Source organism: Lycorma delicatula, chromosome 6 (genome assembly GCF_047948215.1).
Source record: "Lycorma delicatula isolate Av1 chromosome 6, ASM4794821v1, whole genome shotgun sequence".
Lineage (NCBI taxonomy): Eukaryota > Metazoa > Arthropoda > Insecta > Hemiptera > Fulgoridae > Lycorma > Lycorma delicatula.
This window is the reverse complement of record NC_134460.1, coordinates 120,209,874-120,233,389: the sequence shown is the minus strand read 5'-3', so window position 1 is coordinate 120,233,389 and position 23,516 is coordinate 120,209,874.

Sequence of the window (23,516 nt, the reverse complement as noted above, 5' to 3'; positions counted from 1 at the left end):
CTTTTGATAATCACAAAGATTCCATTCTAATAATGTATCATGACTAATTTTCCTCAATTTCCATGTTTAGTGGCTTCAAGAAAATATTAAATTTTACAATATTTTCCTGAATACCAGATTTGGCTGGTACTTTTACCAAAGGAAATGTTTTCCAAAAGAACATTTCTTTACTAGTTCTAATCCAAGAAGAGTTTTTCCTCTAATATATATTCTTTTACACTTAAGTATTGATGAAGTATTAAAAACAAAAAATAAATTGGTTAATTTCTTAAAAATTTGTCAAGGATGATTTTTTTATGAAAATACAAACCATAGATTATTTTTTTAGTTATTAGGATTTCAGAAAGATGGTCTTAAAATTAAAGCAAAAATATTTGGAAATTTAATGAAACAAAAAACAACAAAAATGTTTTTCTGACCAAAATCTCTATCCGTAAAAAAGGCCCAGAAACAAAAAAAATTGGATTTTGTACTTTTTCAATCCTTCGTTAAATAAACACTATCAGAAATCAATGTCAATTTATAAGCGAACAAATACATACAACACAAAACAATTAATATTGACAAATTTTCTTTAAATTAACCCTAAGATAATTTATTTTGAAAAATCTTTCTTATGTTTTGCTGTTTCAACCTGTCAATTTCAAATGGTTTTTTTTTTTACTCTCCATTCAATCGTTTTCATGGTAAATATAATTTTGAAACTTCAGCGGTAGGGAGTAAATTTTTTATCAGGTTTTTAATTATATTTTGTTCAAATAATACAAAATAATTTTATTTCAGGTTTCATTTATTATCTTTAAATCGCTAAATAGACAAAACATTATTAAGAGTTTAATAAATATTAAAGTAGTACCTGAAAAAGTTTTTAAAAGCTTTTTAATAAGGAAGGACTTAAAAACTTTTTAAGTTCTTCCTTATTAATAAAATTTTCAACAATAATAAAACAAATTAATGTATTTCATACAACGTAATATTTTTAAAAACAAATAAAAATAAGTTTATTTTTTAAATTTTAATAAATGAATTTTGAGATTACATTCAATTAAGAGTAAATCTTTCTGGTATTTAACAGTTTCTGACTGAACGCATTAGACTTTAATCTTTTTGAATAAATAACTTATGGATTTAAAAATAATCTTAAGAATTTTATACCATGAATAAATTGAACCAGAATTTACTTCATTACGCAATGTTAGTATGAATTTTACATAGTTAATCTGTTTTTAGGAACTTTTTTGTCGTTGTTGCAGTCATAAACACTTCATTTTTTCCAAGTAGAAATGAGATAATTTTTTCTATCACAGCCAAACAACGTGATTCACAATTTATTTACATTAATTCAAGAAATGTTCTCATCATTCACCATATGATGGAGCGATACTTCTTCCACTGTTTAAAAAAAAATCTTTTAACGTTTACTCTTTAAATCCTCATACCTTCTGTTTTTCATTAACTTTATAAATAATTAGTCCTTTGACCTTTTCCCTTACCGTCCTTTACATTTTTTTATGACTTTTACAAAATTTTATTTCTTTCACCGTCAAATTCCTATTCAGCTATCTTATTTAAAAATACAATCAAAAATAATCAGTTGATAACTAAACTTAAACATCTCAGTAAAAAGATTATAGAATCTTTCTATTTAACCTTCATAAAAAAGAGAATACCTTAAGTGGAGGGAAAAGATTATGTGTTTTATTAAAACTAATTATTTTCAAAAAAATCTGATGGGGTTACCACATGACATCCTAAGTTACAGTAAAACTATAAGTGTATAAAGTGAAAGAAATAATGCAATATGCTTCATTCTTAAACTGTTAAGATAGACAACAAAAGGGATTTTCAAGTGAATTTTATAAGATTGTTTGTTAACGTATGACTAGTGGTTAAGAAGAGTTAAAACTACCGGTTTCGTTTGTTAATGGGTCTGAACGTTAGTTTTCTTTTTATATACCTGGGATAAATGCGGAACGATTATTTATTTTGAATTCTGTATTATGTGTTATCTGTATTTATTATTACTTACTAGTGACTATCACTATTTCACGCGTAATAATTTTGATTATCTTTGTTGATTACGTTAGGTATTTTTGTCTGTTCTTATATCATGTAATTGTCGTTTACTACTGTTATCCTGACTATTATTGTGGTTGAAATTACTATATTAATATTTGTGTTTATTAACTGTTTTATTATAGTCACTTATTATTATTACTATTATTTTTATTGTATTTATCACCACTGTTATTATTATTAATTTGTCTGGTTGTAATTTGAGCATTTTAAACCAATAACTTGTAATTGTATAAACATTATAAATTGTCAACGACCTCTAAGTATCCTAATCGAGCCGCGCGAAACCACCACGCGACAATACTATTACTACACAGAACTTCTGAATGTAGAACGTGCAGCGTATAAAAAGCAGTTCTGAAGAACTGTACAATCAGTAGTGTAATAACAAACAATAGCAATAAAAAGAATCATAAAAATAGCAGATTGATGAAATAGTTAGAAAAGAAAAATATAACCCGAAAAAACTTTTTTATTAAATTTAAACCAAAGGAAGGAATGAAGGAAGGGTTGATTAATTCACAATATTCAGCGGGTGTAATCACATTATAGAGTTACTAAGGTCCACAACGTGTAGCCGCTTGTCTTCTAACATTTTTACCGTTGTCCAAAAGTTTCATTTATTGAAACTTATAAACGTGGTTAACGTGGTGATTTTTCCGAAGCTAATATTTCGAATTGGAAAGTTATATTAAGTTAATAGGTCGTTTAAAAAAAGAAGTATATTTTTTTTTAAATTCTTAATAATTATTTTTTTTTTATATCAGATCAGCCAGTTTAATTCAGTTTTCATCAATGAACAACTGGAAGCGAATCGTACAATCGAGACCACATAGGGAATATCACAGCTGTTCTCCCTTTGTTGTTAAACTTTCTAAAAGTATTAATCCCGTTAAATAGATTTTTATTTAAAACCTAATCTCTAATAAGAAATGTTTAGAAACTTCTTTTTTTTTACCTATTTTAACTCAGGAGAGTTGTGATAAAATTTTAATTAATATATTAGTTGTTTTGTACTTATTAGTTTTTAAATATTACCTCTACATAATTGTTAATATTTCCATTCAACTTAAAATGGTATAATAATCTTCTTTTTTAATCTGGAAAAATTAAATGTTATGTTGTATGAAAACACCAAGAAAATGTAACAACGTTGGTTGAGTTATTCCTTGTTAATTTTCTCTTTACTTTGTAGAAAAATTCAAACGATATCATTAGGAATAAATATATATTTTAATGTATTATATGTTTCAAGTAGTCTTTTTCTACCATTTAAACTTCAACAAGAGTAAACTAGTATAAATACCTTGTAAGTCTATTTAATGTATACATTATCATATCAAATTGCTTGTTAAAATGATTATACTGAATGAGTTTATTATGTTAAAGAGATTTACAACCTAAATCAGGAGTTAAATTTACATTCTATTATAATCATCTATTTGTTAATAAATTACCTAATTGACTATAGAACATGAGAGTGATATACTTGCGACCTGTTGATAATACGCTATTACTACCACATAAATAAACACACGCTACTTTACTTTTCCCACTACCTCCTCATAACGATCAACTAGACCTATTTCTATCTTTATCATTATTTCATTTCTATTCATCTATCTCATTCTCTATCGTATTGCTGTCTCTATAAACATTAAACCGGCACAAGGTTGCACGTGCGCACGTGTACACACACACACACACATAGAAAAACGTTTTATAAATCCTTACATACGGTTCAGTTACGTACAAGCTTATTGATCCGTGTCTCATCTCTCAACAGTTTATAACACTTTAATCCATTCCTAGGAATCCTATAACAATACTTTCTGTCTTTCACTAATTAGCTCTCTTACTTTTCTATTTAAGTATAATTCAGTCTGTAATTTTCAGTTTCATCAGTTCCTAACACTTACAGTACAAGGGCGCAAACGATCGCAGAGTGAAAATCTGAAGCATCAAAAATCAGTAATTATATTACTCATGAAATTAATATTTACTATTAATAAATACTCTACTATATAGTAAAAGACGAAAAATATTAGAATCAGTAAATCTCAGGATACTTTTAGACAGGTAATTCAAAAAGTAGGTTTTCAGGAAAGAAAAAATCAACCAATAGAAACAACTGGACACAAGAAAAGAAGGAACGATACTCTTGAAGGAAGAAAGAAGTGTGGGCACAAAGGAAGCATAACCAAAGTTGATTTATCGTACCTTCTAAAAGGGTTATTCGAAAAAAAATACTGTACGTACTTATTCTCTTCTTAATTCCACTAGAAGCAGCTCAAACTAAAATCTAACTAAGAATGGGTCCAAAGTTATGGTGAATGATGAAATTCATCGATAATAAAATATTAAAAGGTAATAAAATTCGAATAAAATATAGTGTAACTTAACAGACAGATGGATATTTAGGAGTAAGATATTACAATACGATAATATTATACATTAGATTTTAAGGAATATTATTTAATTAAATTGTAATAGATGGATTGTAATTAAGGGAAATATAAAACAGAGAAAACTAATAAATTAACTGATTTTCCTTTCTTAAAAATAAACAAATCATTGATTGAAAATTAAAGATAATTTTTAAACATTTGTGTGGAGTAAAGTAAAATATGGAAGTGAAGGATTGGAAATAATAGTAAAGCATTCATTCTTAAAAAAATTAAAGAGCATTTTTAAGTGCGGTTAAATAGAAAATGCTTTGAAAAAATTGCGCATTCGGATACCGAATACAAATTGGAAGAAGGATCAAAATGAATCTCAGAAGAGCGTACAGTTTTTTTTTTGGAAACAGGTTGGCGAGCCATACATTATGATATCCTGATATGATTAGTTTAGTAATATCGGTTATAAAAGAAAGGAAGTAAAAAGAAAAAAGATATACAGGAAGTGAAAACATGAAATACATAATTAAAAAGACAAAAAATAAATAGAGAAACAAGGTACTGCAAATATGTCAAGGTAAAAATATCAGCACATAAATGAAAAAAATGAAATAAAATTTAATAGCTGATGAAAAAACAAAAGTAATGTACAGAATTGTGGGCTACTATATTATTTATTTATTAATGTACACTGTAGTGCTTATTTTACGTCTATAAAATTGCAATTTCAATTATTCAATTACAACAACACAAAGGCCACAATGATTGCATAAATTTTCTAGCTATGCTGGTCATATTGTGGAATTCATTGCTAGCTACGCTAGAATGTTTTTTCAATTCAATGATTTTTAGCTCTATTTATATCTTTATGATAAATAATTCAAAAAATGTTCAAAATAGATTCAGGGATAGTCAAAATGGATATTTTCATTGAAATCTGAAAACCGAATTTTTTCGTGATCATAATGATTCCTTTACTTCGTACAAAGGAAGTAAAAATACGTATGTCACTTTAGTTAACAATAATTAAACAAGAAAAACAATTTTTAATAACAAAGAAAAAAGCCAAATAAATTACATTTAGCTACTCCAAAACAGTTTTTGATAAAAATTATATTTAAAGCATTAAATAGGAAATAATTTTTTTTTTTTAATTAACTTATCTGAAATTTCTAGATGAATTTAATTAAAATTTCTCTTGTAACTGAATATTTCTTTATATTTTAAACATATCTCACTCATATTCCAGTAAAATATATTTAGGTAGAATAAATTTCAAACAAGCTGTAGTCGTAACATTTTTTTAAATATCATAAATAAATAAAAATAATTAAAATACAAGTAAAAATAAGTTAACAATTAAAATAAATAAAATAACAAGAACATTATATACATTATTATTATACACTGAATTTTAATAAAGGATAAGGTATTTTTTAATTTTTTTTATTGAAAGACATCATAACGAATGAAACATCGTCTAATAATATATCATTTTGTAGATTATATTTTAAGGTACATCGCGTCACGAAGAATTAGCATATCGTTCTCAAAGTTAATGGAAACTTTGAAATATAAAATTGGGTTTTCCATTTTCATGGAAAACCCAATTTGTAGTTTTTCTTCTTTTTTTTTTGTAAAATAAAAAAGCTAATATACCTTGATAGTTTTCGGTTCTATTTTTATTAAAATATGCATATATCTGTCGTAGTTATTACAAAATTAATCCAGAAAAACTATTAAATGAGAAGTGTTTTTTTTATGTTCTCGCTCTTATACAATGTTTGAAATTTTTTAATGGAACTAATAACTTTTGCCCTTCGATTCAATTTATCAACAGTGGAAAGTTCAACAAATGATTCAACTGACATTATGACAGACATATTATTTCTAAATATTATCTTTTATATATATTTCCTTAATATTTTTTAATAAATCTATAATATCCTTTGTAATGATATTCTGTTCATTTTAATAGGATACATTTCAATACAGTTCTGAGAAGAAAGAAAAAAAGCAGGAGTAGGTGTTTTTCACGTACGAATAGTAGAGTATTCTTTTATTTGTAAAATATTTTCTTTCTTTCTTTATAAACGTGGTTTCATCAAGAACTTGGTTTGAACTGGCTTCCTGAATTCTTTTTGAAATTGCCATCCTCCTTAGTCATTAAAATCATAATACTTACAATTATAATAATAGGTTGTTACGTATAATTTTCACTTTTAGTTCTTCAAGATTATCTTACTATTTATTTATAGAAAAAAAGGAAACCTGCGAAAGGGGAAAAATCAATATTTTATTAGCACGTTAACAAATATAACTTCTGTAAATCAACACACACGATTATAGCTAGTGTTTCTCACGGTCCTCTCTTTTCTGTTTTGCATTACACAATTTTCTTTTTAAAGCATGCGATTTCTTGGCGATTTTTGTGCTGCACAAGGTGAAAACGTAATTTTTCTTTATCTCGTGTTCTTTCTCTGTCAGTATGAACAACACTCTTAAATATCGCGTAAGACGAATTTCTGTTTATAGGGCTTGCGGTTGGGGCTGCCTGACCGGGTTTGCTGATAACTTGGTATTCGTTGTGACGTCCAAGTCACATGAAAACTGAAAACTGGGAACGAGGAGATAGATATTGTTTCTCTCCTGCATGAGATCGGACTACCGCTTTCGCCAGAAAAGACCCAATTTGTCACAGGCTTGTGCAGGAGTAGCTGTTCCCGATTTCTTTTGGTTGGTACCATGGTATTCCACCCTGACCTGCAATAAAGCAACTTTGAGTTTAAATAGATAAGAACTCCACGTATTAGAGGTATATCAAAGAAGTGTCGGTCAATGATGAGAAAACGGCTGCCACCATCTGTCCGGTATTGATTAACATTTGGGTCTCCACGTCAAAGCGGAGGAGTCTTGTCCCAGGTGGTGCTCTCGCAAATTTTAAATGGAGCATTAGTCCGGTTGTCCCAACGGAAAGGAAAAGGGTCCACGCAATTGTTAATCGGTACGCAGGGCTGTCTCCCTTCGGATATTCTGCGGTTACAGTACCACCTTGAGTGATGTTACTGCAGTCGCAGCCGATCTTGCACTCCTAAATTTCCTTCATCAGCAGAGGGAGGAGATATACAGAGGTGCAGGTAAGATGGATGCATAGGCATCGCTTGCCTGCAAGTGGCAAGACAGAAATCATGCGACAAAGGGGAGATGTACCCACAGACTGAACCCGAATCTCCAGAGATGGCTGACCCACAAACATGTGGAACTTGGGTAGGAGCTTACTCTGTTTCTTACCGTTCACGGTTTTTTAAATGCATACATGTACACGGGACACTGATACCCTTCGTAGAGTATAATTATTGCGGTTCGGTAAAGAGAAAATCTCAGAACAAATAGTGTTTGTGTGCGATCGGTTCCTGCAGCATAGGGAAGCATGCCCGATAGTATTCGGCGTGCTTACCCTGGAGAACATCCTAGGGACTTTGCTACGGATCAAATGATCGTGGCAGCGTTGTCCACGATGTTGGTAAAAATTATCCAAACAAAGATGAGAATGAAATTCAGGAGTGAGGAACACCTCCTGAATTTCCCTTTGATCTGTGACCATATTAAAGCAGGTCCGGTCTCAATGTGGAGAAACCAAAAAAAAAAAAAAAGAATAAATAAAAGATCATTTAATCCAAACCGTATATATATATATATATATATATAAACTTGTATCATCACTTTTGTTTTTGGACAGGCTAGATAACTGGAAAATCAAGATAGATCTCGCCAATTTCTGTAGCAGAGTGGTAACGTCTCGGCTTTAATTCTGGATCTCCTGGTTCAAATCAGACATTGAACCCCTAGACTCTTAGGTAAAACTATATGCCAGACAAGGGTACAGGTGGGAATTTTTTTAATGCTCTACAAAATTATAATTTCATATTTCCATCGTACAAATTTTCAGCTTCCGCGGTGAATAAATCATAAAAAAAACTTACCGAATCTTTATTGGTGAAAGTAACTAAGTAATTTAAACAACGAAAGACTTTCTCGCAGAAAAAAATACCTATAAATCCTTCTCTATTTTTTATGATATTTAAAAATAACAACATTGTGTTTTGCCACTGGTGAAAAATGATCAATACTTTACATTACCTTGAACCCCGTCGGTCATACCTCTGCTAAATTTTCAAAATCGTCGAAAACGTAATACCTCTCGGTTACAAGTTTCTTTGACTAAAAGTTCTCAAAGATAAAAAATGACTTGTACTAATTGGTAAATGTAACATACCCGCATATACATTCGTAAATAATTTAATACAGTTTTATATGTGTATTTCCTTTCGGAAATTAAGAAAATAAAAACTTTATGCAATATTCCATCTGAATATGTTGTAACCTACAGTGGACGTTGACGGTTAGCGTCCTTTTCCTTTATTTCTTATCGCCCAAAAATTCCTTTTCTTTCCACGACTCGAGTGGTTACATTTTTCTTCATTTAGTTACTAAAAGCAAGATTTTTATTTTGAAATGATTCTAAAAGTTTTTTTTTAACATTATGCGTTTACTTTAAATATGCTCGTATATGAACTTTATAACTGACAAAACAATAAACAGACATAAGAAAATATTTTATAAATCAGATTATTTTATCTATAAGTTTCATATAACTTAGTTATATCTTAATCGTATATTGTAATCGTGAAAAATTTCAGTTTTCAGATTTCAACGGAAATATCCATTTTGACCATCCCTGAATCCATTTCGACCAGTTTCAGCGCGATGACTGTACGTACGTATGTATCTCGCATCACTAAAAAACGATTAGCCGTAGAATTTCGTAACATCTAGTTGTGCGTCTCCCGTTTTGATTCCAATCGACTAAACTAAGTTTCCAAAAAAGCCCAAAATCCAAAAAATTGGATTTTTGACTTTTTCATAACTGCTGTAATAAGCCCTCATTGAGATTTTTTCAACAATACATCATAAGGAGTACTTATTTTCATTAGTTCAAGAGTTATAGCCAAATAAAATTATAATTAATGAAATATTTTGTCTTACAAGGGGAAGACAAAGTTCGTCAAAGTCAAAAGTAATGTATTCCTATATATATCTTCACAATTAGGCTTCCTAAGAATTTTGGAACTTAAAAAAACAACTTTTTTAAGTTATTGTGATGTTTGTCCATTGTACAACGCGTTGCAATCTTTACACGGAATGCTGTATATTACGCTGGCTTGTTGATTTTTTCTATCGGCGATTTTAAATTAGAAAACATACTATATGTCGCAATCTGTCATAAAAGATTAAAAAATTGCTAAAAAGGGCTTTCTAAATAGGCCTAAATAAGGCCTATAAAAACTACAACAATCTGAATAGTGTTTTCTAAATCAAAATCGCCGAAAGAAAAAAAAATCAACAAGCCAGCGTCGTAAACAGCATTCCGTGTATAGGTTGTAATGCGTTGTACATTGGACAAACATCTAAATAACTTAAAAAATAGAAGAGAAGCCCATAAATATAGAAAAAAAGGAAATGACAGCACTCACAAAACATAGAATAGAACATAAACACTCCTTCGACTTTAAAAGCACCAAAATATAGACAAATAACAAAATACATATAAAAGAACCACTCTAGAAATGATATACATCAACAAAAATACAAACGCAGTCAACAACAGAACGGAAATACCGGATTAAGCAACATAATTGTTAATTTAATTTAAAAAATCATATTTAGTTTTAAAGAAAATAATGTTTAACATTTGTAATTTTTGAGAAAAATATGGGCATTGTACAGATTTCAATGCACAGGAAATAGCAATCAGGTTATATAAAGAGATAATTATCTAAAGATAACATGAATCATATATGAGTAGGGGATCTATTACAAGGGTAGGGATAAAATATTGTTATCTAGGGTGGGTAGACCAGTTAATTTCTTAGCATGTAAGAGAATTTTGTATGATGTGTAAAATCATCTGAGGAAGCTTAGAGAATTTTAAGTGAAACTTGTGTTTAATTTATACGTTTTATAGTTGATTGGTTAACCCAAGAAATTAATAAAAATAATATTTTTAAGTAAAATATGTCTTATTATATTTAATTCTATCCAATCAACATCTCTGGCAGAGATTGTGTAACAATTAACAATCGCCGAAACAATCTTTGAGGGTCGTGTAATGATATGCATTAATAAAGCGATATTTTCATTAAGCGTAGAGGTATTTCTTTGCCCAGATTTCCCCTTGATTACAACTTCAACTGTTATCTTTAAACTAGTCACAAACTTTGGCAAATAATCTCTTTTTGCCAGAGTGAGATTTTCAAAAATCACTTTGCTCGACGTCTTTGATCCACTTTAACATTATCGGTTACTTAAAAAGACAACTGAATTTCAGCCATGTTTATTACAAAATAAATAATATAAAATCTAGCATCGAGTCGCAACTATGAAAAACAGTTGTTTTGAACTTATCAGCTGGTCGGTTTTGTCATTTCTATCCCTGTTCATTTTATAGTTATAACCATTCAATATTATTTGAAACTGTGTATATATTTGTATTTATAAGTTTTATTATTAATATTTTAAAACAAACATTATGTTTTTTTGTATGTACTTTGTATTAATTATTATTTGTAGTTTACACATTATAATCGTTATATTGGATTATAATGTATAAATATGTACAATGTGAATATTATAATTTGTATTTCGTATACTATAATCGTTGTGTAGTATAATCGTTTACTACACAACTTATTATTTCTATATATTAATCATTTCTTATTTTTATAAAATTGAATCTGTAAGTACAGCCTAATTTAGATATGCATTTATGAAAAATTACCTTTATTTAAACTTATTCTAGTTTTTTACTGAAATCAATTTAATTTGTATCTACTTTTAGACGCCAACTTACTTAAGTATTCGATAACATTTTGATAATAATGTGTAGATATAAGCATATTTTTGATAATATTTTTTTGTGAATTGTACTGAAAAACTTGTATCTAATTTACGTTAATATAGGATCTCAGACTTAAGACCTGTGATAAAAATGATAACACTTCTGATAAGTTTTATGTCTTAGTGGAACCCAATATTATACAATTTATGAAAACAAACAAATAGTTGTTATATTTTCCTGGCATTGATTATTTATTCTTATATAGTGGAAAAATAATAATACATAAAAACAGTTAGAAAATACAAAAAATCGATACTAATAATAATAATAATTTATTATTAGTACCTGAGAAGAAAAGAAAAGATTAAAGCTTTAGAAATAAGGTACTATAGGAGAATGTTAAAAAACAGGTGTGTGGATGAAGTGACAAATGAAGAGGTGTAGCAGCAAATTGATGAAGAAAGAAGCATTTGGAAGAATAAGCTAAAAGAAGTGACAGACTTATAGGACACATCTTAAGACATCCTGGAATAGTCGCTTTGATATTGGAGAGACAGGTACATGGGAAAACTGTGGAAGCAGGTAACGTTTGGAATATGTAAAACAAATGGATAGGGATGTAGTGGGTATACAAAAATAAAACGACTGGTACTAAATAGACAATCTTGGAGAGCTGCGTCAAATCAATGAAATGGCTGAAAACATAAAATAATAATAAAAAAGTTTTATTTTTGGTGAAGGGGAAGAATTTGGGGGCAATTTCCTTTGTTCAGTGATAAGATATGCACGCATGCATGTTCTGAGCTTAATATAGTGTAGGTTTATGTTTGCAAAATCTTAAGAAAACTGTACCCAAAGAAACTATCTTTCCATTCCGTGGAGATATTAACCCCAAACTTTTACCATCCTGACCATAAAGGAAGACATCCTCCAACTGACGGTTTCGATCGCCAAGCCACCCCCTCCGTATCTAGCCCTTATGGGCTTTACCGGAGGTCATCTTCACTTCCTCGGCAATAACATCTTTCAGTCTAGCCTCAGCCAGGCGTCACCGATACAAATGCCACAAGCGACATTCCCATCGGTGTCCTATTAACTTACATAAATACAACTAGCCGGGTCTCAAACAAAACTTAATGACTTTCTATGAACAGAAGAACTGAACTCTACCTACCCAAAAGGTAAAATGAGTTCGACACACAACGAATCATAAAACGCAACACAAAAACACTTACAAAACATAAAAATAACCACAAATAGTTTATCATAACTAACGAAAAACAAACAAATCTATAACCAAACAGAAATAAAAACAGCAACAAAACAACAATAAAACCAAACATAAACACAAAGAAGGAAACACCAAGCGGAACATCGCGTCCCTTCAGCGATCCTTTCTATCGTCATGTATGTGATAAAACTTTCTACGTTCATCCATTCGGGTTTTTCAATTAACACAGAGATTAAGTCTCGACTCGATAATAAAAGCTTCTGAGAATTACCGTCAGGTATTACGAGGATGAATGAGGATGATATGTTTGAGTGTAAGTGAAATGTAGTCTTGTACAGTCTCAGATCGACCATTTCAGAGATATGTGGTTAATTGAAACCCAACCACCAAAGAACACTTGTATCCCCCATCTATTATTCAAATTTGTATAAAAATAACTGCCTTTACTAAGACTTGAACGCTGGGACTCCCGACTTCCAAATCAGCTGATTTACGAAGACGGGTTCACCGCTAGACCAACGCGGTGGGTTAACATTAGGTCATACCTTGCAAAATCACATGATAAGCATCGTCCAATAATCCTAAACTTTTACCAAAAATTGTCTTATATACACGAGTCTCTGTGTCAAATTTTATCAAGTCAAAAATTATTAAGTTTTTCGTACGAACACATTATCCCACGCTTTTTTTTGAATTTCTGTGTCACAAAACGTCGAGAAATGCAAAAAAAACCATAACTCATTTTTGACTGATTACCATACTTTCCTTTTTCCATGATGCCAGGAAAGAAAAATAAATTATAAAAATAATATTATTATATTATAAACAAAGTTATTAATTATCATCGGGTAAAAGATTAACTCGCTTGTTTATATAATTTAATGCATAAATTATATTTAATAATTTTCATAAAAATAATGAAATATTATTAATAATGATACAATAAAATAAATAGTTATAACATTATTAATAAAATAATTTATAGAGACAATTTTGAGTAATTTTTAATTATTATTACTGTAAAATATAACAATTTGTTAAATTATTTATCATCACTTCTAAATCAGTCAATTATAAAAAAATTGAAATAAAAAAGAAATTGATTGGATAAAAAAAGATTTATCGTTTTAAATAAATACATATAAATTCTGTATTTTATAGGTTTTTTTAGCGAAATAATTATGATTAAATATTTGATAAATGAAATGTTATATTGCCGGGTAGTCTGCTATAATGAACTACTCAAGTTTTATTTTGCAGATAAGTCCATTTGTCAATTTTATAAATCCTTTTACACAGCAATAATTTTACTAAGAAATGTCATATATTTAACAAAATAAAAAATATTACATTTAAAATAAAAAATAACATAATTAATAAACTGTTATTTTATTACTAAACAACAAACAATTTAAAAGATAAAACAATTTTCACTTAATATTGCTATAAATCTCTTTTATAAGCCTAAATTTACATATTAAATGAAGGTCTTATACCTTTTACATACTATGTAAATGTATAAATTATAAGTAATAATGACACCCCGTTTTTTTAGAAATATTAATTACTTAATTAGGCAGCTATTAATTACAAAAAGTAGAGAGAAATTCACTAGTTTCTCACTGAGGGAGGACATGATTTCGCGGTTATTAACTGGGACTTAACTCTATAAAAAACATATTACCATCACTTTATATATATATCAAATATATAATACGTTAATATCTCGCGGGTATACTCAAATTTAATGCTTGCTGCAACTTTTTAATGTTGACCCTTAAAATTTAAAATATCTCTTCTCTTCTTTACTTTTTAACAACTAAAATAAACTAACAGACCAAGTAAAGTTAATCCCTTATATAAGGGCAGCTATAATATTAATAATAATTATTATCGTAGTCCCTTTGCGGCCGACCCTTAAACAACCTGAAACACACCGAATTGCTCTTAAAAGCAACAATATTTTTAAAGAATGAAAAGTATTAAAAAAAAAACACATTAAACCTAACCTAGCAACATATCTTCCATTACTCCATCAAATATTAAACTCTTAAATTAATGGCTTAACTTACGTATGTATATAATATACCCTACATTACATTTTACGTCCATTATCCTTAGTTTTTCTTGAGTTAGGAGAGATTTTTATTTTACTGTCGATTCTCCTTCCTGATGCTAACCTACCAGATCTCAAAAACAAGTTATGATATAATTTAAATGAATGAATACATTACCATTTATTTATTAATTATAACTGATAATTCTTAAACTTGCTAGGGAAGACAAGAAAGGATATGGTAAGGAGCAGTGTCATTAGAGAGGAATTGAAATTAAGAAGCCTTGTCGAGTCAATTGGAAGATCAAATCTTAGGTGATTTGAAAGGATGAATGGGAAAAGATTACCAAACGCGTTACTGTATGCAGATGTGAAACAGACAGAAGACCAAGGGGTAGACCAAGAAAGAAATGGATAAATATAGTGATGGAGGAAGTGTGCAAGAAAGGGGATGTGGTGAGAGTAGTGGAAGAGAGATGGTTCATGGATCGAGGTAGGTGGAGGAATTTTGTAGAATGCCCAAACAAACGAAATTTGGATTAAAAGGAACTGAAGATATTGAATATTTCAATGATCATACGGAGATTGGTGAAATACACAACCTACAGTTTTATATAAAATAAAATTGTATAGAAATAACATAAATCAAGTTTCTTTATCAGAGGTATATCAAACCTGTTGTTTATTTTATTTTTTTATTATTATCTTCTCAGTTATAGCTATATTGCTTCTTCCGCAGCAAACCTATTAAGGGAAAATGTAGCAACTGATCAAAATTTTTATTAACAGGGTTTTTGCAATATGTTCACGTTTCAAGACGCCGTTAGTCAAAAATAAAAAAAAAGTTTTAAAACTTTTCGGAAGATGTATGTATATATACTAGTGCATATATATATTTAGTTCATATATATATATATATATAAACAAAGGAAAATAACTCAGAAAATTATAAGAGGAACCAAACGAAAAGCCCAAAAAAACTTGATTCAGCAAATAGAAGAAAGTTCCAAGAAAACTAATTTCCGAGACTATTATAAAATTTTTGGTCAGGCTCTTCAAAGATATGAACCACCCACCCTTATGCTGAGAGGAAAAAAAGGAAATATGGCCCACACCAATAAAGAAAATGCTGAAATTTTGGCAGAAACCTTCAATAGACTCCTCAACTGTGACGACCCCCCAGAGCTTTTTGAGATTGACACTGAAACTCCAGTTAAAACTTCACCAGTAAATATCAACCCGCCAACAATTCAAGAAGTTCTCGCAGCCTTAAATGAAATAAAAAACTACAAAGCAAGCGGAGAAGACCAGCTTTTCGCAGAACTCTGGAAACACTCATCAGTTTATTCAGTCAAAACTTCCCTACATCTATGCCTCGTGAAAATATGGAATGAAGAAAAACTTCCAGAACACTGGACCACAGCCCTCATCCATCCATTACATAAAAAAGGGGATAAAACTGATCCTGAAAACTACAGAGGCATATCTCTCCTGGATTGCACATACAAAATCCTGTCGAGAATCATATACAACCGATGCAAAGACCAACTTGAACTGGAACTTGGGGAATACCAAGGGGGATTTAGGCCATGGAGAGGTTGCCCGGAGCAAATAATATCCCTAAAACTTATGATGGACTTATATAAAAGACGGAAAAAACAACTAATAATCACCTTCGTCGACTTTAAAAGGGCCTATGATTGTATACACCGACCATCCATGCTGAATATTCTGAGAAACCTGGGCCTTCACCCTAAACTCGTAAACATGATAAAATTAACTTTAACCAATACCAAGTCCAGAGTGAAATTCAGAGGTGAACTCTCTCAACCCTTCTACATGAAAACTGGATTGAGGCAAGGAGACGGCCTCTCACCACTCCTTTTTAACTGCGCCCTTGAATTTGTCATGAGAAAATGGTATGAAATAAATCCCAAAAATATAAAAATGGGTACTAAGAAAAACTCCATCACACTAAATTGCCTAGGATTTGCAGATGACCTCGCTCTTTTAGCAAATAATATTCAAGAAGCCAAAACACAAATCATGAGCCTTCAAAACCTAGCACAAAAGATAGGGCTTCATATCTCTTTCGAAAAAACTGAACTAATGGCCATAGATCCTCTGGTAATAGAGCACATTACGGTAAACAATCAGAAAATTAAAATAGTAAAACAATTTAAATATCTAGGGGAAATAATAACTTATAATTTAAATGAAAAAGTGACATGGCAAAACAGGACAAATAAAATGATTAAATCCCAAAAATTAACTTGGTCAACATATAACAAAAAATGCCTTTCTGCTAAAACAAAACTTAAACATTATAAAACTGTAGTACAGCCAGAAGTCACCTACGGAAGCGAGACCCTTTTCAAAATCACTCAGAAAAACCGAATTGAAAAAATTCTGAAAATAGAGAGGAGAATTGTCAGAACGTGTATCAATAAAAAACACCAAAAAGAAGGCCAATGGTGGATTGTGCCAAATGAGGTGGTGTATCGAGAAATAGAGCCTGTTACTGATACTATGCGGAAAAAAAGAATCTCTATCTTCGGTCATCTCATAAGGACACCGCAAACAAGACTGTCAAGAAATATCATTGAAAAGCTCTGGTTCCAAAAGCTAGAAGTAGGATGGATCAAAGAAATTAGAGAAGATATGAAAGAATTGGGAATTTCCCTGACTGACCTACAGAATAAAACTGGAAAAATTACAAAGCTAAAAGATAAAAGCATTAGATTTAAACAAAAGACAGACAAACGACAAAATACAACGAAGAGGGTGTTTACGGATGAAGAAAAGAAAGCAAGATCTGAACGGATGAAGAAATACTGGGCAGCTCGAAAGAGTAAAATAGCTCGCTTTTCTCAGAAAAGATCCAACTAAAATTGACTTAAGTGGTCCCATGTTGGCCGTAAAAGCATAATAATAATAATAATAATAATAATATATATATATATATAAAGAAGAATGTTTGTGTGTCTTGTCTTTTATTCAGAAGAAATTCAGTTTTATTTTCATCGTGATGAAATTTTACACACTAACAATTCCAATGAGAGGAAGATTTTTATTTAAATTTCATTTTGTAAAACTGCTTCCATACCCATTTCGCTTGCTAGTTGTAGCCTCTCTAACCAACCTCAAATATTGTGAATAAGCTTATAAAGATATAGGAAAAAAATAGTGTCGTTATTGTGGAAATCGATGATTAAAATTAAACAATTTCCTTTCGGCATGCCGGAAGGGGGAGATAGATTTCACCGGTACTAAGTAGGGGATAATAGCCGACCTGCCATGCCGGCTGTACTGCCGATAGGTGGGGAGGCTCATTAGAGTCTCAAGGACACTCCCCTGGGCTGAGTAATACTTGATTGTTGAGTCGGCCCTGAGAGCAGGAGAATAAAAAAAAAGTACGGCAGAATAAAGATGTCCATCTTAAAGTTAAGAAAAACTTCAAATTTACTCAATACAACAATGTGAGGTCAATGGTGAAAAAAGTAATCACACGTAGCAAACGACAAGCCCCATCTTCTTACAATTTCAGCAACATTTTAGTCATCCCTTGTAAGAGTTGGTCATATAAAAAACTGTTTCAGAAAAAGTTTTTCATAATGTTTAGAGGACAACGAATTCTTTAAACCGATTCGTTACTGTGCCTATTAAGGCAGGTATGATATTTTTGTCTTCGAAACCAAATTTTTTTACCCCCTGGGCCAATGGTTGGTGATATCAAAAAACTTTACTTAGATAAGTTTTAGGTCCTTATTCAAAAATAGTAGGAACTTTAAACAAATTTGATATTTAACCTTAATAATAGAGTTATAGCAATAGTTTATTTTTTTCGAAAAAGCCCCCCCATTTCTACCCCCATAGTCCGATTTTGCCCATTAACGAAATCGACCAGGATTTTGGGTCATTATATTTTAAGTATCAATTTGACAGCGATTGACACCAAATTACGGTAGTTATCGTGTCTAAAAAAAGTGAAATATATATATTTAGTGTATATATTGACTTTTGAACTGATGGTGGTTTTGGGGTCTGGGAGATGTGAATTGTGAAGACATGTCGAAATTTTCCGGAAGACGAATCATGGTACCCATTACAATAGACCATAGCCTTCGTTTGAATAACATATGTATTTTCATTGTTTTGCCGAAAAAAGTGTTTTATTAGAGCAAAGAATTGTGAAATTTCATTTGAAATTTGGAAAAACCGCTACTGAAATTTATCTTTTATTAAAAAAAAAAGTAAGTGGCAATGAATGTTTATCACGTGCGTGGGTTTTTGAGTGGTTTAAGAGTTTACAAGATGCCCGAAGACGTTGAAGATAATGTTCGCCCGGGTCGCCCTTCCACGTCAAAAACTAATAAAAATATTGAAAAAATTGGTAATCTGATCCGATCTGACCGTCGGTTGACTATTCTTGTCTTTATTCAAACTCCTTGCTCAACTCCGTGAAAAAATAAAAATAAAAAACGATCCGAATTGTGGAAGAACAAGTCATGGGTTCTTCATCGAGATAACGCACCGACTCACACTGCATTTTCTGTCAAGACGTTTCTAGCCAAGTATAATATCTCAATGTTAGACCATCCGCCTTATTCGCCTGACTTGGCACCATGTGACTTTTATCTATTACCTAAGGCCAAATCTACATAAAAAAGAACAAGATTTCAGACCGTTAAAGCTGTGAAAGAAAAAGCGGCACGCCTCAGGAAAGAGTTCACAGAATAAAGACTTCCAGCACTGTTTCGAACAATGAAAAATTCACATGGAGCCTTGTAGTGATAGAGGAGGGGTGTATATATTGGAGGGGATAATAACTAAATATGTATAAATTTAAGATAAAATATTTTACACATAGTCTTCTTATTTAATAGCCACACGTCATGTGTGTGTGTGTGTGTGTGTGTGTGTGTGTGTGTGTGTGTGTGTGTGTGTGTGTGTGTGTGTGTGTGTGTGTGTACTCTTCAGTTTTGGCCTGATTTTCGGCTCCATCGGGGAATGGGAAAATTAAGTACCATATTTTTTTAGTAAACTGAATTTTTTTTTAGTCTTGTTGAATAACACAGCACTATGGCCAGCTAACTCATTGAAGTAAATAATTAGTTCAATAAACACTTTTAATCTCTTTAAAAAAAAACCAGGAGTGCTAAATGGATACTTAAAACATAAATTATTTTTTAACTTTATTTATTTATTTTATTTTATTTTATTTACAATTTAAAACTTACATGATCATCCGTCCTCCTCTATGAATCATGAGACCTTGCCGTTGGTGAGGGGGCTTGAGTGCTCAGGGATACAGAGTAGCTGGACCGAAGGTGCAACCATATCGGAGAGGTATCTGTTGAGAGCCAGACTAAGGAATGATTCCTGAAAGAGGGCAGCAGCTCTTTCAGTAGTTGTTAGGGGCGTGAGTCACAATGACTTAAACGGCCGTATCAACATCACTCAGTCCTCTGAGTACTGCGCAGCTGAAAGCAATGGAAAACTACAGCTGCTTTTTTCCAAGAAAATGTGGCTCTCTGCATTTTCACATATCAATAATGGAGGCGCCTTCCTTGGTAAAATATTCCGGAGGTAAAATAGTCCCCCGTTCGGATCTCCGGGTGGGGACTACTAAGGAAGGGGTCACCAGAAAATTAAAAAATAACATTCTACGAGTCGGAGCGTGGAATGTTAGAAGCTTAAAAAAGGTTGGTAGGCTAGAAAATTTAAAAAGGGAAATGGATAGGGTGAATGTGGATATAGTAGGAATTAGTGAGGTTCGGTGGGAAGAGGAAGGCGACTTTTGGTCAGGTGATTTTAGAGTAATTAACTCAGCGTCAAATAATGGGCAGGCAGGAGTAGGTTTCGTGATGAACAAGAAGATAGGGAGGCTCTCCTCCCTATCTTCTTGGAGTATTTCAAAACGCATAGCGATAGAATCATTGTAATAAGGATAAAATCAAAACCTAAACCGACAACGATTGTTAACGTTTATATGCCTACAAGCGCCCATGATGATGATGAGGTAGAGTGTGTATACGAAGAGATTGATGAAGCAATTAAACACGTAAAAGGAGATGAAAATTTAATAATAGTTGGAGATTGGAATGCAAGCATTGGAAAAGGCAAGGAAGGAAATATAGTGGGTGAATACGGGCTGGGCAAAAGGAATGAAAGAGGGGACCGACTTATAGAGTTTTGCACGAAGTATAATTTAGTAATTGCCAACACCCAATTTAAAAATCATAATAGAAGAATATACACTTGGAAAAAGCCAGGCGATACTGCAAGGTATCAGATAGATTATATCATGGTTAAGCAAAGATTTAAAAATCAACTCGTTGACTGCAAAACTTACCCTGGAGCAGACATTGATAGCGACCATAATTTGGTGATAATGAAATGTAGATTGGGGTTTAAAAACCTGAAGAAAAGTTGTCAGATGAATCGGTGGAATTTAGAGAAGCTTGAGGAAGAGGAGGTAAAGAAGATTTTCGAGGAGGACATCGCAAGAGGTCTGAGTAAAAAAGATAAGGTAGAAAATGTAGAAGAAGAATGGGAGAATGTTAAAAAGGAAATTCTTAAATCAGCAGAAGCAAACTTAGGCGGAATAAAGAGAACTGGTAGAAAACCTTGGGTTTCAGACGATATATTGCAGCTGATGGATGAACGTAGAAAATATAAGAATGCTAATGATGAAGAAAGTAAAAGGAACTATCGGCAATTAAGAAATGCTATAAATAGGAAGTGCAAACTGGCGAAAGAAGAGTGGATTAAAGAAAAGTGTTCAGAAGTGGAAAGAGAAATGAACATTGGTAAAATAGACGGAGCATACAGGAAAGTTAAGGAAAATTTTGAGGTACATAAATTAAAATCTAATAATGTGTTAAACAAAGATGGTACACCAATATATAATACGAAAGGTAAAGTCGATAGATGGGTGGAATATATTGAAAAGTTATACGGTGGAAATGAATTAGAAAATGGTGTTATAGAGGAAGAAGAGGAAGTTGAGGAGGATGAAATGGGAGAAACAATACTGAGATCTGAATTTAAGAGAGCATTAAAAGATTTAAATGGCAGAAAGGCTCCTGGAATAGACGGAATACCTGTAGAATTACTGCGCAGTGCAGGTGAGGAAGCGATTGATAGATTATACAAACTGGTGTGTAATATTTATGAAAAAGGGGAATTTCCGTCAGACTTCAAAAAAAGTGTTATAGTTATGATACCAAAGAAAGCAGGGGCAGAAAAATGTGAAGAATATAGAACAATTAGTTTAACTAGTCATGCATCAAAAATCTTAACTAGAATTTTATACAGATGAATTGAGAGGAGAGTGGAAGAAGTGTTAGGAGAAGACCAATTTAGTTTCAGGAAAAGTATAGGGACAAGGGAAGCAATTTTAGGCCTCAGATTAATAGTAGAAGAAAGATTAAAGAAAAACAAACCAACATACTTGGCGTTTATAGACCTAGAAAAGGCTTTCGATAACATAGATTGGAATAAAATGTTCAGCATTTTTAAAAAATTAGGGTTCAAATACAGAGATAGAAGAACAATTGCTAACATGTACAGGAACCAAACAGCAACAATAACAATTGAAGAACATAAGAAAGAAGCCCTAATAAGAAAGGGAGTCCGACAAGGATGTTCCCTATCTCCGTTACTTTTTAATCTTTACATGGAACTAGCAGTTAATGATGTTAAAGAACAATTTAGATTCGGAGTAACAGTACAAGGTGAAAAGATAAAGATGCTACGATTTGCTGATGATATAGTAATTCTAGCCGAGAGTAAAAAGGATTTAGAAGAAACAATGAACGGCATAGATGAAGTCCTACGCAAGAACTATCGCATGAAAATAAACAAGAACAAAACAAAAGTAATGAAGTGTAGTAGAAATAACAAAGATGGACCACTGAATGTGAAAATAGGAGGAGAAAAGATTATGGAGGTAGAAGAATTTTGTTATTTGGGAAGTAAAATTACTAAAGATGGACGAAGCAGGAGCGATATAAAATGCCGAATAGCACAAGCTAAACGAGCCTTCAGTAAGAAATATAATTTATTTACATCAAAAATGAATTTAAATGTCAGGAAAAGATTTTTGAAAGTGTATGTTTGGAGTGTCGCTTTATATGGAAGTGAAACTTGGACGATCGGAGTATCTGAGAAGAAAAGATTAGAAGCTTTTGAAATGTGGTGCTATAGGAGAATGTTAAAAATCAGATGGGTGGATAAAGTGACAAATGAAGAGGTATTGCGGCAAATAGATGAAGAAAGAAGCATTTGGAAAAATATAGTTAAAAGAAGAGACAGACTTATAGGCCACATACTAAGGCATCCTGGAATAGTCGCTTTAATATTGGAAGGACAGGTAGAAGGGAAAAATTGTGTAGGCAGGCCACGCTTGGAGTATGTAAAACAAATTGTTAGGGATGTAGGATGTAGAGGGTATACTGAAATGAAACGACTAGCACTAGATAGGGAATCTTGGAGAGCTGCATCAAACCAGTCAAATGACTGAAGACAAAAAAAAAAAAAAAAAAAAAAAAGATCATCCGTCAGACCTAAGTCTGTGGACAGATATACTAAAAAATTATTATTACATTATTAAGTGGTTAATGCAATAATCAATTTTATGTAACAACTAAAGATATTATTAGTTTTATAATAGTTATAATAGTAGTACAATTATAAAAATTAAACTATATATTTAAAAACTAATGAACAAATTATTTCTTTAATATTTGTAATGTATTAGATTTAGTAACTAAAACTACATTCAAGAAACAAAACTATACTTAATTACAACAACGAATTACACAATTAATATCTTGTTGCAACAATTACATA